The sequence below is a fragment of the Tasmannia lanceolata genome, unplaced genomic scaffold, assembly GCF_043159265.1.
Source record: "Tasmannia lanceolata isolate RefF3 unplaced genomic scaffold, GAP_Taslan_0.1 ptg000003l, whole genome shotgun sequence".
In the NCBI taxonomy this organism is placed as follows: Eukaryota; Viridiplantae; Streptophyta; class Magnoliopsida; order Canellales; family Winteraceae; genus Tasmannia; species Tasmannia lanceolata.
The window spans coordinates 30758075-30773074 of NW_027518680.1; the positions used below are offsets into that span (position 1 = coordinate 30758075).

Here is a 15000-nt window from a genome sequence, read left to right on the forward strand (position 1 = left end):
CATCGATGCGAACTGAAACGCACGTTTAGTGCGTCGCCTCCTACGTTTCGGTTCGGATCTTTTTATTTTCTTCCGGATGGTGAATTCAAACACGTCCGGTCTTTATTATGGCGGGGTGATAGTGTCGTTTGATTCGATAAACGGAATTCGTTCTGACATTTCATTTGCGGTCAAATTATAGCGGGGGTTTGTTTAGATTCAGTGACGTACAGGCTATAGCGGATGAGTGTACTAGTGGATGCGAGTCATGAATCCGGTCGGAAGGTGTTTACTGGCCGTGAGCTACCCTTGGTGCACAAATATCGTTCCGACGATAACTTTTGATCCGCCCGTCAGATCGTAGCGATTCTTATATTGATTCGGGGGTACTCGGGAAGATTCATCGCGCGATGACAGCCCTGGCGGTCATCCGGCTTCCCGACATGCTCGGATCGTCCATCCGGTGTCATCTAGCAGGATTTTTTCGCACTTTCATTTAAACGGACTTCGTACGACAATGCGAGTGGAAACTCTTTATTACTTTGACAATGGAGAGGCATGCTGGGTGCGATCATACCAGCACAAATGCACTGGCTCCCATCAGAACTCCGAAGTTAAGCGTGCTTGGGCGAGAGTACTACTAGGATGGGTGACCTCCTGGGAAGTCCTCGTGTTGCACCCCTGTCACTTTTTTCGGCTATCTACCACTTTTTTCGAACAATCTTTCGGTTCTGGAACATCGATGCGAACTGAAACGCACGTTTAGTGCGTCGCCTCCTACGTTTCGGTTCGGATCTTTTTATTTTCTTCCGGATGGTGAATTCAAACACGTCCGGTCTTTATTATGGCGGGGTGATAGTGTCGTTTGATTCGATAAACGGAATTCGTTCTGACATTTCATTTGCGGTCAAATTATAGCGGGGGTTTGTTTAGATTCAGTGACGTACAGGCTATAGCGGATGAGTGTACTAGTGGATGCGAGTCATGAATCCGGTCGGAAGGTGTTTACTGGCCGTGAGCTACCCTTGGTGCACAAATATCGTTCCGACGATAACTTTTGATCCGCCCGTCAGATCGTGGCGATTCTTATATTGATTCGGGGGTACTCGGGAAGATCCATCGCGCGATGACAGCCCTGGCGGTCATCCGGCTTCCCGAAATGCTCGGATCGTCCATCCGGTGTCATCTAGCAGGATTTTTTCGCACTTTCATTTAAACGGACTTCGTACGACAGTGCGAGTGGAAACTCTTTATTACTTTGACAATGGAGAGGCATGCTGGGTGCGATCATACCAGCACAAATGCACTGGATCCCATCAGAACTCCGAAGTTAAGCATGCTTGGGCGAGAGTAGTACTAGGATGGGTGACCTCCTGGGAAGTCCTCGTGTTGCACCCCTGTCACTTTTTTCGGCTATCTACCACTTTTTTCGAACAATCTTTCGGTTCTGGAACATCGATGCGAACTGAAACGCACGTTTAGTCCGACGCCTCCTACGTTTCGGTTCCGATCTTTTTATTTTCTTCCGGATGGTGAATTAAAATACGTCCGGTCTTTATTATGGCGGGGTGATAGTGTCGTTTGATTCGATAAACGGAATTCGTTCTGACATTTCATTTGCGGTCAAATTATAGCGGGGGTTTGTTTAGATTCAGTGACGTACAGGCAATAGCGGATGAGTGTACTAGTGGATGCGAGTCATGAATCCGGTCGGAAGGTGTTTACTGGCCGTGAGCTACCCTTGGTGCACAAATATCGTTCCGACGATAACTTTTGATCCGCCCGTCAGATCGTGGCGATTCTTATATTGATTCGGGGGTACTCGGGAAGATTCTTCGCGCGATGACAGCCCCGGCGGTCATCCGGCTTCCCGTCATGCTCGGATCGTCCATCCGGTGTCATCTAGCAGGATTTTTTCGCACTTTCATTTAAACGGACTTCGTACGACAGTGCGAGTGGAAACTCTTTATTACTTTGACAATGGAGAGGCATGCTGGGTGCGATCATACCAGCACAAATGCACTGGATCCCATCAGAACTCCGAAGTTAAGCGTGCTTGGGCGAGAGTAGTACTAGGATGGGTGACCTCCTGGGAAGTCCTCGTGTTGCACCCCTGTCACTTTTTTCGGCTATCTACCACTTTTTTCGAACAATCTTTCGGTTCTGGAACATCAATGCGAACTGAAACGCACGTTTAGTGCGTCGCCTCCTACGTTTCGGTTCGGATCTTTTTATTTTCTTCCGGATGGTGAATTCAAAGACGTCCGGTCTTTATTATGGCGGGGTGATAGTGTCGTTTGATTCGATAAACGGAATTCGTTCTGACATTTCATTTGCGGTCAAATTATAGCGGGGGTTTGTTTAGATTCAGTGACGTACAGGCTATAGCGGATGAGTGTACTAGTGGATGCGAGTCATGAATCCGGTCGGAAGGTGTTTACTGGCCGTGAGCTACCCTTGGTGCACAAATATCGTTCCGACGATAACTTTTGATCCGCCCGTCAGATCGTAGCGATTCTTATATTGATTCGGGGGTACTCGGGAAGATTAATCGCGCGATGACAGCCCTGGCGGTCATCCGGCTTCCCGACATGCTCGGATCGTCCATCCGGTGTCATCTAGCAGGATTTTTTCGCACTTTCATTTAAACGGACTTCGTACGACAATGCGAGTGGAAACTCTTTATTACTTTGACAATGGAGAGGCATGCTGGGTGCGATCATACCAGCACAAATGCGCTGGCTCCCATCAGAACTCCGAAGTTAAGCGTGCTTGGGCGAGAGTAGTGCTAGGATGGGTGACCTCCTGGGAAGTCCTCGTGTTGCACCCCTGTCACTTTTTTCGGCTATCTACCACTTTTTTCGAACAATCTTTCGGTTCTGGAACATCGATGCGAACTGAAACGCACGTTTAGTGCGTCGCCTCCTACGTTTCGGTTCGGATCTTTTTATTTTCTTTCGGATGGTGAATTCAAACACGTCCGGTCTTTATTATGGCGGGGTGATAGTGTCGTTTGATTCGATAAACGGAATTCGTTCTGACATTTCATTTGCGGTCAAATTATAGCGGGGGTTTGTTTAGATTCAGTGACGTACAGGCTATAGCGGATGAGTGTACTAGTGGATGCGAGTCATGAATCCGGTCGGAAGGTGTTTACTGGCCGTGAGCTACCCTTGGTGCACAAATATTGTTCCGACGATAACTTTTGATCCGCCCGTCAGATCGTGGCGATTCTTATATTGATTCGGGGGTACTCGGGAAGATCCATCGCGCGATGACAGCCCTGGCGGTCATCCGGCTTCCCGACATGCTCGGATCGTCCATCCGGTGTCATCTAGCAGGATTTTTTCGCACTTTCATTTAAACGGACTTCGTACGACAGTGCGAGTGGAAACTCTTTATTACTTTGACAATGGAGAGGCATGCTGGGTGCGATCATACCAGCACAAATGCACTGGATCCCATCAGAACTCCGAAGTTAAGCGTGCTTGGGCGAGAGTAGTACTAGGATGGGTGACCTCCTGGGAAGTCCTCGTGTTGCACCCCTGTCACTTTTTTCGGCTATCTACCACTTTTTTTCGAACAATCTTTCGGTTCTGGAACATCGATGCGAACTGAAACGCACGTTTAGTGCGTCGCCTCCTACGTTTCGGTTCGGATCTTTTTATTTTCTTCCGGATGGTGAATTCAAACACGTCCGGTCTTTATTATGGCGGGGTGATAGTGTCGTTTGATTCGATAAACGGAATTCGTTCTGACATTTCATTTGCGGTCAAATTATAGCGGGGGTTTGTTTAGATTCAGTGACGTACAGGCTATAGCGGATGAGTGTACTAGTGGATGCGAGTCATGAATCCGGTCGGAAGGTGTTTACTGGCCGTGAGCTACCCTTGGTGCACAAATATTGTTCCGACGAGAACTTTTGATCCGCCCGTCAGATCGTGGCGATTCTTATATTGATTCGGGGGTACTCGGGAAGATCCATCGCGCGATGACAGCCCTGGCGGTCATCCGGCTTCCCGACATGCTCGGATCGTCCATCCGGTGTCATCTAGCAGGATTTTTTCGCACTTTCATTTAAACGGACTTCGTACGACAGTGCGAGTGGAAACTCTTTATTACTTTGACAATGGAGAGGCATGCTGGGTGCGATCATACCAGCACAAATGCACTGGATCCCATCAGAACTCCGAAGTTAAGCGTGCTTGGGCGAGAGTAGTACTAGGATGGGTGACCTCCTGGGAAGTCCTCGTGTTGCACCCCTGTCACTTTTTTCGGCTATCTACCACTTTTTTTCGAACAATCTTTCGGTTCTGGAACATCGATGCGAACTGAAACGCACGTTTAGTGCGTCGCCTCCTACGTTTCGGTTCGGATCTTTTTATTTTCTTCCGGATGGTGAATTCAAATACGTCCGGTCTTTATTATGGCGGGGTGATAGTGTCGTTTGATTCGATAAACGGAATTCGTTCTGACATTTCATTTGCGGTCAAATTATAGCGGGGGTTTGTTCAGATTCAGTGACGTACAGGCTATAGCGGATGAGTGTACTAGTGGATGCGAGTCATGAATCCGGTCGGAAGGTGTTTACTGGCCGTGAGCTACCCTTGGTGCACAAATATCGTTCCGACGATAACTTTTGATCCGCCCGTCAGATCGTGGCGATTCTTATATTGATTCGGGGGTACTCGGGAAGATTCTTCGCGCGATGACAGCCTTGGCGGTCATCCGGCTTCCCGACATGCTCGGATCGTCCATCCGGTGTCATCTAGCAGGATTTTTTCGCACTTTCATTTAAACGAACTTCGTACGACAATGCGAGTGGAAACTCTTTATTACTTTGACAATGGAGAGGCATGCTGGGTGCGATCATACCAGCACAAATGCACTGGATCCCATCAGAACTCCGAAGTTAAGCGTGCTTGGGCGAGAGTAGTACTAGGATGGGTGACCTCCTGGGAAGTCCTCGTGTTGCACCCCTGTCACTTTTTTCGGCTATCTACCACTTTTTTCGAACAATCTTTCGGTTCTGGAACATCGATGCGAACTGAAACGCACGTTTAGTGCGTCGCCTCCTACGTTTCGGTTCGGATCTTTTTATTTTCTTCCGGATGGTGAATTCAAACACGTCCGGTCTTTATTATGGCGGGGTGATAGTGTCGTTTGATTCGATAAACGGAATTCGTTCTGACATTTCATTTGCGGTCAAATTATAGCGGGGGTTTGTTTAGATTCAGTGACGTACAGGCTATAGCGGATGAGTGTACTAGTGGATGCGAGTCATGAATCCGGTCGGAAGGTGTTTACTGGCCGTGAGCTACCCTTGGTGCACAAATATCGTTCCGACGATAACTTTTGATCCGCCCGTCAGATCGTAGCGATTCTTATATTGATTCGGGGGTACTAGGGAAGATTCATCGCGCGATGACAGCCCTGGCGGTCATCCGGCTTCCCGACATGCTCGGATCGTCCATCCGGTGTCATCTAGCAGGATTTTTTCGCACTTTCATTTAAACGGACTTCGTACGACAATGCGAGTGGAAACTCTTTATTACTTTGACAATGGAGAGGCATGCTGGGTGCGATCATACCAGCACAAATGCACTGGATCCCATCAGAACTCCGAAGGTAAGCGTGCTTGGGCGAGAGTAGTACTAGGATGGGTGACCTCCTGGGAAGTCCTCGTGTTGCACCCCTGTCACTTTTTTCGGCTATCTACCACTTTTTTCGAACAATCTTTCGGTTCTGGAACATCGATGCGAACTGAAACGCACGTTTAGTGCGTCGCCTCCTACGTTTCGGTTCGGATCTTTTTATTTTCTTCCGGATGGTGAATTCAAAGACGTCCGGTCTTTATTATGGCGGGGTGATAGTGTCGTTTGATTCGATAAACGGAATTCGTTCTGACATTTCATTTGCGGTCAAATTATAGCGGGGGTTTGTTTAGATTCAGTGACGTACAGGCTTTAGCGGATGAGTGTACTAGTGGATGCGAGTCATGAATCCGGTCGGAAGGTGTTTACTGGCCGTGAGCTACCCTTGGTGCACAAATATCGTTCCGACGATAACTTTTGATCCGCCCGTCAGATCGTGGCGATTCTTATATTGATTCGGGGGTACTCGGGAAGATCCATCGCGCGATGACAGCCTTGGCAGTCATCCGGCTTCCCGACATGCTCGGATCGTCCATCCGGTGTCATCTAGCAGGATTTTTTCGCACTTTCATTTAAACGGACTTCGTACGACAATGCGAGTGGAAACTCTTTATTACTTTGACAATGGAGAGGCATGCTGGGTGCGATCATACCAGCACAAATGCACTGGCTCCCATCAGAACTCCGAAGTTAAGCGTGCTTGGGCGAGAGTAGTACTAGGATGGGTGACCTCCTGGGAAGTCCTCGTGTTGCACCCCTGTCACTTTTTTCGGCTATCTACCACTTTTTTCGAACAATCTTTCGGTTCTGGAACATCGATGCGAACTGAAACGCACGTTTAGTGCGTCGCCTCCTACGTTTCGGTTCGGATCTTTTTATTTTCTTCCGGATGGTGAATTCAAACACGTCCGGTCTTTATTATGGCGGGGTGATAGTGTCGTTTGATTCGATAAACGGAATTCGTTCTGACATTTCATTTGCGGTCAAATTATAGCGGGGGTTTGTTTAGATTCAGTGACGTACAGGCTATAGCGGATGAGTGTACTAGTGGATGCGAGTCATGAATCCGGTCGGAAGGTGTTTACTGGCCGTGAGCTACCCTTGGTGCACAAATATCGTTCCGACGATAACTTTTGATCCGCCCGTCAGATCGTGGCGATTCTTATATTGATTCGGGGGTACTCGGGAAGATCCATCGCGCAATGACAGCCCTGGCGGTCATCCGGCTTCCCGACATGCTCGGATCGTCCATCCGGTGTCATCTAGCAGGATTTTTTCGCACTTTCATTTAAACGGACTTCGTACGACAGTGCGAGTGGAAACTCTTTATTACTTTGACAATGGAGAGGCATGCTGGGTGCGATCATACCAGCACAAATGCACTGGATCCCATCAGAACTCCGAAGTTAAGCGTGCTTGGGCGAGAGTAGTACTAGGATGGGTGACCTCCTGGGAAGTCCTCGTGTTGCACCCCTGTCACTTTTTTCGGCTATCTACCACTTTTTTTCGAACAATCTTTCGGTTCTGGAACATCGATGCGAACTGAAACGCACGTTTAGTGCGTCGCCTCCTACGTTTCGGTTCGGATCTTTTTATTTTCTTCCGGATGGTGAATTCAAATACGTCCGGTCTTTATTATGGCGGGGTGATAGTGTCGTTTGATTCGATAAACGGAATTCGTTCTGACATTTCATTTGCGGTCAAATTATAGCGGGGGTTTGTTCAGATTCAGTGACGTACAGGCTATAGCGGATGAGTGTACTAGTGGATGCGAGTCATGAATCCGGTCGGAAGGTGTTTACTGGCCGTGAGCTACCTTTGGTGCACAAATATCGTTCCGACGATAACTTTTGATCCGCCCGTCAGATCGTGGCGATTCTTATATTGATTCGGGGGTACTCGGGAAGATTCTTCGCGCGATGACAGCCTTGGCGGTCATCCGGCTTCCCGACATGCTCGGATCGTCCATCCGGTGTCATCTAGCAGGATTTTTTCGCACTTTCATTTAAACGGACTTCGTACGACAATGCGAGTGGAAACTCTTTATTACTTTGACAATGGAGAGGCATGCTGGGTGCGATCATACCAGCACAAATGCACTGGATCCCATCAGAACTCCGAAGTTAAGCGTGCTTGGGCGAGAGTAGTACTAGGATGGGTGACCTCCTGGGAAGTCCTCGTGTTGCACCCCTGTCACTTTTTTCGGCTATCTACCACTTTTTTCGAACAATCTTTCGGTTCTAGAACATCGATGCGAACTGAAACGCACGTTTAGTGCGTCGCCTCCTACGTTTCGGTTCGGATCTTTTTATTTTCTTCCGGATGGTGAATTCAAACACGTCCGGTCTTTATTATGGCGGGGTGATAGTGTCGTTTGATTCGATAAACGGAATTCGTTCTGACATTTCATTTGCGGTCAAATTATAGCGGGGGTTTGTTTAGATTCAGTGACGTACAGGCTATAGCGGATGAGTGTACTAGTGGATGCGAGTCATGAATCCGGTCGGAAGGTGTTTACTGGCCGTGAGCTACCCTTGGTGCACAAATATCGTTCCGACGATAACTTTTGATCCGCCCGTCAGATCGTAGCGATTCTTATATTGATTCGGGGGTACTCGGGAAGATTCATCGCGCGATGACAGCCCTGGCGGTCATCCGGCTTCCCGACATGCTCGGATCGTCCATCCGGTGTCATCTAGCAGGATTTTTTCGCACTTTCATTTAAACGGACTTCGTACGACAATGCGAGTGGAAACTCTTTATTACTTTGACAATGGAGAGGCATGCTGGGTGCGATCATACCAGCACAAATGCACTGGCTCCCATCAGAACTCCGAAGTTAAGCGTGCTTGGGCGAGAGTACTACTAGGATGGGTGACCTCCTGGGAAGTCCTCGTGTTGCACCCCTGTCACTTTTTTCGGCTATCTACCACTTTTTTCGAACAATCTTTCGGTTCTGGAACATCGATGCGAACTGAAACGCACGTTTAGTGCGTCGCCTCCTACGTTTCGGTTCGGATCTTTTTATTTTCTTCCGGATGGTGAATTCAAACACGTCCGGTCTTTATTATGGCGGGGTGATAGTGTCGTTTGATTCGATAAACGGAATTCGTTCTGACATTTCATTTGCGGTCAAATTATAGCGGGGGTTTGTTTAGATTCAGTGACGTACAGGCTATAGCGGATGAGTGTACTAGTGGATGCGAGTCATGAATCCGGTCGGAAGGTGTTTACTGGCCGTGAGCTACCCTTGGTGCACAAATATCGTTCCGACGATAACTTTTGATCCGCCCGTCAGATCGTGGCGATTCTTATATTGATTCGGGGGTACTCGGGAAGATCCATCGCGCGATGACAGCCCTGGCGGTCATCCGGCTTCCCGAAATGCTCGGATCGTCCATCCGGTGTCATCTAGCAGGATTTTTTCGCACTTTCATTTAAACGGACTTCGTACGACAGTGCGAGTGGAAACTCTTTATTACTTTGACAATGGAGAGGCATGCTGGGTGCGATCATACCAGCACAAATGCACTGGATCCCATCAGAACTCCGAAGTTAAGCATGCTTGGGCGAGAGTAGTACTAGGATGGGTGACCTCCTGGGAAGTCCTCGTGTTGCACCCCTGTCACTTTTTTCGGCTATCTACCACTTTTTTCGAACAATCTTTCGGTTCTGGAACATCGATGCGAACTGAAACGCACGTTTAGTCCGACGCCTCCTACGTTTCGGTTCCGATCTTTTTATTTTCTTCCGGATGGTGAATTAAAATACGTCCGGTCTTTATTATGGCGGGGTGATAGTGTCGTTTGATTCGATAAACGGAATTCGTTCTGACATTTCATTTGCGGTCAAATTATAGCGGGGGTTTGTTTAGATTCAGTGACGTACAGGCAATAGCGGATGAGTGTACTAGTGGATGCGAGTCATGAATCCGGTCGGAAGGTGTTTACTGGCCGTGAGCTACCCTTGGTGCACAAATATCGTTCCGACGATAACTTTTGATCCGCCCGTCAGATCGTGGCGATTCTTATATTGATTCGGGGGTACTCGGGAAGATTCTTCGCGCGATGACAGCCCCGGCGGTCATCCGGCTTCCCGTCATGCTCGGATCGTCCATCCGGTGTCATCTAGCAGGATTTTTTCGCACTTTCATTTAAACGGACTTCGTACGACAGTGCGAGTGGAAACTCTTTATTACTTTGACAATGGAGAGGCATGCTGGGTGCGATCATACCAGCACAAATGCACTGGATCCCATCAGAACTCCGAAGTTAAGCGTGCTTGGGCGAGAGTAGTACTAGGATGGGTGACCTCCTGGGAAGTCCTCGTGTTGCACCCCTGTCACTTTTTTCGGCTATCTACCACTTTTTTCGAACAATCTTTCGGTTCTGGAACATCGATGCGAACTGAAACGCACGTTTAGTGCGTCGCCTCCTACGTTTCGGTTCGGATCTTTTTATTTTCTTCCGGATGGTGAATTCAAAGACGTCCGGTCTTTATTATGGCGGGGTGATAGTGTCGTTTGATTCGATAAACGGAATTCGTTCTGACATTTCATTTGCGGTCAAATTATAGCGGGGGTTTGTTTAGATTCAGTGACGTACAGGCTATAGCGGATGAGTGTACTAGTGGATGCGAGTCATGAATCCGGTCGGAAGGTGTTTACTGGCCGTGAGCTACCCTTGGTGCACAAATATCGTTCCGACGATAACTTTTGATCCGCCCGTCAGATCGTAGCGATTCTTATATTGATTCGGGGGTACTCGGGAAGATTAATCGCGCGATGACAGCCCTGGCGGTCATCCGGCTTCCCGACATGCTCGGATCGTCCATCCGGTGTCATCTAGCAGGATTTTTTCGCACTTTCATTTAAACGGACTTCGTACGACAATGCGAGTGGAAACTCTTTATTACTTTGACAATGGAGAGGCATGCTGGGTGCGATCATACCAGCACAAATGCGCTGGCTCCCATCAGAACTCCGAAGTTAAGCGTGCTTGGGCGAGAGTAGTGCTAGGATGGGTGACCTCCTGGGAAGTCCTCGTGTTGCACCCCTGTCACTTTTTTCGGCTATCTACCACTTTTTTCGAACAATCTTTCGGTTCTGGAACATCGATGCGAACTGAAACGCACGTTTAGTGCGTCGCCTCCTACGTTTCGGTTCGGATCTTTTTATTTTCTTTCGGATGGTGAATTCAAACACGTCCGGTCTTTATTATGGCGGGGTGATAGTGTCGTTTGATTCGATAAACGGAATTCGTTCTGACATTTCATTTGCGGTCAAATTATAGCGGGGGTTTGTTTAGATTCAGTGACGTACAGGCTATAGCGGATGAGTGTACTAGTGGATGCGAGTCATGAATCCGGTCGGAAGGTGTTTACTGGCCGTGAGCTACCCTTGGTGCACAAATATTGTTCCGACGATAACTTTTGATCCGCCCGTCAGATCGTGGCGATTCTTATATTGATTCGGGGGTACTCGGGAAGATCCATCGCGCGATGACAGCCCTGGCGGTCATCCGGCTTCCCGACATGCTCGGATCGTCCATCCGGTGTCATCTAGCAGGATTTTTTCGCACTTTCATTTAAACGGACTTCGTACGACAGTGCGAGTGGAAACTCTTTATTACTTTGACAATGGAGAGGCATGCTGGGTGCGATCATACCAGCACAAATGCACTGGATCCCATCAGAACTCCGAAGTTAAGCGTGCTTGGGCGAGAGTAGTACTAGGATGGGTGACCTCCTGGGAAGTCCTCGTGTTGCACCCCTGTCACTTTTTTCGGCTATCTACCACTTTTTTTCGAACAATCTTTCGGTTCTGGAACATCGATGCGAACTGAAACGCACGTTTAGTGCGTCGCCTCCTACGTTTCGGTTCGGATCTTTTTATTTTCTTCCGGATGGTGAATTCAAACACGTCCGGTCTTTATTATGGCGGGGTGATAGTGTCGTTTGATTCGATAAACGGAATTCGTTCTGACATTTCATTTGCGGTCAAATTATAGCGGGGGTTTGTTTAGATTCAGTGACGTACAGGCTATAGCGGATGAGTGTACTAGTGGATGCGAGTCATGAATCCGGTCGGAAGGTGTTTACTGGCCGTGAGCTACCCTTGGTGCACAAATATTGTTCCGACGATAACTTTTGATCCGCCCGTCAGATCGTGGCGATTCTTATATTGATTCGGGGGTACTCGGGAAGATCCATCGCGCGATGACAGCCCTGGCGGTCATCCGGCTTCCCGACATGCTCGGATCGTCCATCCGGTGTCATCTAGCAGGATTTTTTCGCACTTTCATTTAAACGGACTTCGTACGACAGTGCGAGTGGAAACTCTTTATTACTTTGACAATGGAGAGGCATGCTGGGTGCGATCATACCAGCACAAATGCACTGGATCCCATCAGAACTCCGAAGTTAAGCGTGCTTGGGCGAGAGTAGTACTAGGATGGGTGACCTCCTGGGAAGTCCTCGTGTTGCACCCCTGTCACTTTTTTCGGCTATCTACCACTTTTTTTCGAACAATCTTTCGGTTCTGGAACATCGATGCGAACTGAAACGCACGTTTAGTGCGTCGCCTCCTACGTTTCGGTTCGGATCTTTTTATTTTCTTCCGGATGGTGAATTCAAATACGTCCGGTCTTTATTATGGCGGGGTGATAGTGTCGTTTGATTCGATAAACGGAATTCGTTCTGACATTTCATTTGCGGTCAAATTATAGCGGGGGTTTGTTCAGATTCAGTGACGTACAGGCTATAGCGGATGAGTGTACTAGTGGATGCGAGTCATGAATCCGGTCGGAAGGTGTTTACTGGCCGTGAGCTACCCTTGGTGCACAAATATCGTTCCGACGATAACTTTTGATCCGCCCGTCAGATCGTGGCGATTCTTATATTGATTCGGGGGTACTCGGGAAGATTCTTCGCGCGATGACAGCCTTGGCGGTCATCCGGCTTCCCGACATGCTCGGATCGTCCATCCGGTGTCATCTAGCAGGATTTTTTCGCACTTTCATTTAAACGGACTTCGTACGACAATGCGAGTGGAAACTCTTTATTACTTTGACAATGGAGAGGCATGCTGGGTGCGATCATACCAGCACAAATGCACTGGATCCCATCAGAACTCCGAAGTTAAGCGTGCTTGGGCGAGAGTAGTACTAGGATGGGTGACCTCCTGGGAAGTCCTCGTGTTGCACCCCTGTCACTTTTTTCGGCTATCTACCACTTTTTTCGAACAATCTTTCGGTTCTGGAACATCGATGCGAACTGAAACGCACGTTTAGTGCGTCGCCTCCTACGTTTCGGTTCGGATCTTTTTATTTTCTTCCGGATGGTGAATTCAAACACGTCCGGTCTTTATTATGGCGGGGTGATAGTGTCGTTTGATTCGATAAACGGAATTCGTTCTGACATTTCATTTGCGGTCAAATTATAGCGGGGGTTTGTTTAGATTCAGTGACGTACAGGCTATAGCGGATGAGTGTACTAGTGGATGCGAGTCATGAATCCGGTCGGAAGGTGTTTACTGGCCGTGAGCTACCCTTGGTGCACAAATATCGTTCCGACGATAACTTTTGATCCGCCCGTCAGATCGTAGCGATTCTTATATTGATTCGGGGGTACTAGGGAAGATTCATCGCGCGATGACAGCCCTGGCGGTCATCCGGCTTCCCGACATGCTCGGATCGTCCATCCGGTGTCATCTAGCAGGATTTTTTCGCACTTTCATTTAAACGGACTTCGTACGACAATGCGAGTGGAAACTCTTTATTACTTTGACAATGGAGAGGCATGCTGGGTGCGATCATACCAGCACAAATGCACTGGATCCCATCAGAACTCCGAAGGTAAGCGTGCTTGGGCGAGAGTAGTACTAGGATGGGTGACCTCCTGGGAAGTCCTCGTGTTGCACCCCTGTCACTTTTTTCGGCTATCTACCACTTTTTTCGAACAATCTTTCGGTTCTGGAACATCGATGCGAACTGAAACGCACGTTTAGTGCGTCGCCTCCTACGTTTCGGTTCGGATCTTTTTATTTTCTTCCGGATGGTGAATTCAAAGACGTCCGGTCTTTATTATGGCGGGGTGATAGTGTCGTTTGATTCGATAAACGGAATTCGTTCTGACATTTCATTTGCGGTCAAATTATAGCGGGGGTTTGTTTAGATTCAGTGACGTACAGGCTTTAGCGGATGAGTGTACTAGTGGATGCGAGTCATGAATCCGGTCGGAAGGTGTTTACTGGCCGTGAGCTACCCTTGGTGCACAAATATCGTTCCGACGATAACTTTTGATCCGCCCGTCAGATCGTGGCGATTCTTATATTGATTCGGGGGTACTCGGGAAGATCCATCGCGCGATGACAGCCTTGGCAGTCATCCGGCTTCCCGACATGCTCGGATCGTCCATCCGGTGTCATCTAGCAGGATTTTTTCGCACTTTCATTTAAACGGACTTCGTACGACAATGCGAGTGGAAACTCTTTATTACTTTGACAATGGAGAGGCATGCTGGGTGCGATCATACCAGCACAAATGCACTGGCTCCCATCAGAACTCCGAAGTTAAGCGTGCTTGGGCGAGAGTAGTACTAGGATGGGTGACCTCTGGGAAGTCCTCGTGTTGCACCCCTGTCACTTTTTTCGGCTATCTACCACTTTTTTCGAACAATCTTTCGGTTCTGGAACATCGATGCGAACTGAAACGCACGTTTAGTGCGTCGCCTCCTACGTTTCGGTTCGGATCTTTTTATTTTCTTCCGGATGGTGAATTCAAACACGTCCGGTCTTTATTATGGCGGGGTGATAGTGTCGTTTGATTCGATAAACGGAATTCGTTCTGACATTTCATTTGCGGTCAAATTATAGCGGGGGTTTGTTTAGATTCAGTGACGTACAGGCTATAGCGGATGAGTGTACTAGTGGATGCGAGTCATGAATCCGGTCGGAAGGTGTTTACTGGCCGTGAGCTACCCTTGGTGCACAAATATCGTTCCGACGATAACTTTTGATCCGCCCGTCAGATCGTGGCGATTCTTATATTGATTCGGGGGTACTCGGGAAGATCCATCGCGCAATGACAGCCCTGGCAGTCATCCGGCTTCCCGACATGCTCGGATCGTCCATCCGGTGTCATCTAGCAGGATTTTTTCGCACTTTCATTTAAACGGACTTCGTACGACAGTGCGAGTGGAAACTCTTTATTACTTTGACAATGGAGAGGCATGCTGGGTGCGATCATACCAGCACAAATGCACTGGATCCCATCAGAACTCCGAAGTTAAGCGTGCTTGGGCGAGAGTAGTACTAGGATGGGTGACCTCCTGGGAAGTCCTCGTGTTGCACCCCTGTCACTTTTTTCGG

At 48.5% G+C, this 15000-nt stretch overlaps 21 non-coding genes across 21 annotated transcripts; all 21 read left to right on the top strand.

The window, feature by feature from the left end:
* The first annotated feature begins 542 nt into the window (after positions 1 to 542).
* Positions 543 to 661, top strand: LOC143874905 (5S ribosomal RNA). Its single transcript, XR_013249576.1, has one exon. It is a non-coding gene; the product is annotated as a 5S ribosomal RNA (ribosomal RNA).
* Positions 662 to 1258: 597 nt separating this feature from the next.
* On the top strand, positions 1259 to 1377 carry LOC143873700 (5S ribosomal RNA). Its single transcript, XR_013248403.1, has one exon. It is a non-coding gene; the product is annotated as a 5S ribosomal RNA (ribosomal RNA).
* Positions 1378 to 1974: 597 nt separating this feature from the next.
* Positions 1975 to 2093, top strand: LOC143871778 (5S ribosomal RNA). The gene has a single exon (XR_013246535.1). It is a non-coding gene; the product is annotated as a 5S ribosomal RNA (ribosomal RNA).
* A 597-nt stretch (positions 2094 to 2690) lies between these two features.
* LOC143875021 (5S ribosomal RNA) lies at positions 2691 to 2809 on the top strand. Its single transcript, XR_013249688.1, has one exon. It is a non-coding gene; the product is annotated as a 5S ribosomal RNA (ribosomal RNA).
* A 597-nt stretch (positions 2810 to 3406) lies between these two features.
* Positions 3407 to 3525, top strand: LOC143871779 (5S ribosomal RNA). Its single transcript, XR_013246536.1, has one exon. It is a non-coding gene; the product is annotated as a 5S ribosomal RNA (ribosomal RNA).
* A 598-nt stretch (positions 3526 to 4123) lies between these two features.
* LOC143871780 (5S ribosomal RNA) lies at positions 4124 to 4242 on the top strand. The gene has a single exon (XR_013246537.1). It is a non-coding gene; the product is annotated as a 5S ribosomal RNA (ribosomal RNA).
* Positions 4243 to 4840: 598 nt separating this feature from the next.
* Positions 4841 to 4959, top strand: LOC143871782 (5S ribosomal RNA). The gene has a single exon (XR_013246539.1). It is a non-coding gene; the product is annotated as a 5S ribosomal RNA (ribosomal RNA).
* Positions 4960 to 5556: 597 nt separating this feature from the next.
* LOC143873574 (5S ribosomal RNA) lies at positions 5557 to 5675 on the top strand. The gene has a single exon (XR_013248278.1). It is a non-coding gene; the product is annotated as a 5S ribosomal RNA (ribosomal RNA).
* Positions 5676 to 6272: 597 nt separating this feature from the next.
* Positions 6273 to 6391, top strand: LOC143874258 (5S ribosomal RNA). Its single transcript, XR_013248944.1, has one exon. It is a non-coding gene; the product is annotated as a 5S ribosomal RNA (ribosomal RNA).
* Positions 6392 to 6988: 597 nt separating this feature from the next.
* Positions 6989 to 7107, top strand: LOC143871783 (5S ribosomal RNA). Its single transcript, XR_013246540.1, has one exon. It is a non-coding gene; the product is annotated as a 5S ribosomal RNA (ribosomal RNA).
* Positions 7108 to 7705: 598 nt separating this feature from the next.
* Positions 7706 to 7824, top strand: LOC143871784 (5S ribosomal RNA). The gene has a single exon (XR_013246541.1). It is a non-coding gene; the product is annotated as a 5S ribosomal RNA (ribosomal RNA).
* A 597-nt stretch (positions 7825 to 8421) lies between these two features.
* Positions 8422 to 8540, top strand: LOC143874906 (5S ribosomal RNA). Its single transcript, XR_013249577.1, has one exon. It is a non-coding gene; the product is annotated as a 5S ribosomal RNA (ribosomal RNA).
* A 597-nt stretch (positions 8541 to 9137) lies between these two features.
* LOC143873701 (5S ribosomal RNA) lies at positions 9138 to 9256 on the top strand. The gene has a single exon (XR_013248404.1). It is a non-coding gene; the product is annotated as a 5S ribosomal RNA (ribosomal RNA).
* Positions 9257 to 9853: 597 nt separating this feature from the next.
* Positions 9854 to 9972, top strand: LOC143871785 (5S ribosomal RNA). The gene has a single exon (XR_013246542.1). It is a non-coding gene; the product is annotated as a 5S ribosomal RNA (ribosomal RNA).
* A 597-nt stretch (positions 9973 to 10569) lies between these two features.
* LOC143875022 (5S ribosomal RNA) lies at positions 10570 to 10688 on the top strand. Its single transcript, XR_013249689.1, has one exon. It is a non-coding gene; the product is annotated as a 5S ribosomal RNA (ribosomal RNA).
* Positions 10689 to 11285: 597 nt separating this feature from the next.
* LOC143871786 (5S ribosomal RNA) lies at positions 11286 to 11404 on the top strand. The gene has a single exon (XR_013246543.1). It is a non-coding gene; the product is annotated as a 5S ribosomal RNA (ribosomal RNA).
* Positions 11405 to 12002: 598 nt separating this feature from the next.
* On the top strand, positions 12003 to 12121 carry LOC143871787 (5S ribosomal RNA). The gene has a single exon (XR_013246544.1). It is a non-coding gene; the product is annotated as a 5S ribosomal RNA (ribosomal RNA).
* Positions 12122 to 12719: 598 nt separating this feature from the next.
* On the top strand, positions 12720 to 12838 carry LOC143871788 (5S ribosomal RNA). The gene has a single exon (XR_013246545.1). It is a non-coding gene; the product is annotated as a 5S ribosomal RNA (ribosomal RNA).
* Positions 12839 to 13435: 597 nt separating this feature from the next.
* Positions 13436 to 13554, top strand: LOC143873575 (5S ribosomal RNA). Its single transcript, XR_013248279.1, has one exon. It is a non-coding gene; the product is annotated as a 5S ribosomal RNA (ribosomal RNA).
* Positions 13555 to 14151: 597 nt separating this feature from the next.
* LOC143875027 (5S ribosomal RNA) lies at positions 14152 to 14269 on the top strand. Its single transcript, XR_013249694.1, has one exon. It is a non-coding gene; the product is annotated as a 5S ribosomal RNA (ribosomal RNA).
* A 597-nt stretch (positions 14270 to 14866) lies between these two features.
* LOC143871790 (5S ribosomal RNA) lies at positions 14867 to 14985 on the top strand. Its single transcript, XR_013246546.1, has one exon. It is a non-coding gene; the product is annotated as a 5S ribosomal RNA (ribosomal RNA).
* Positions 14986 to 15000: the final 15 nt, after the last annotated feature.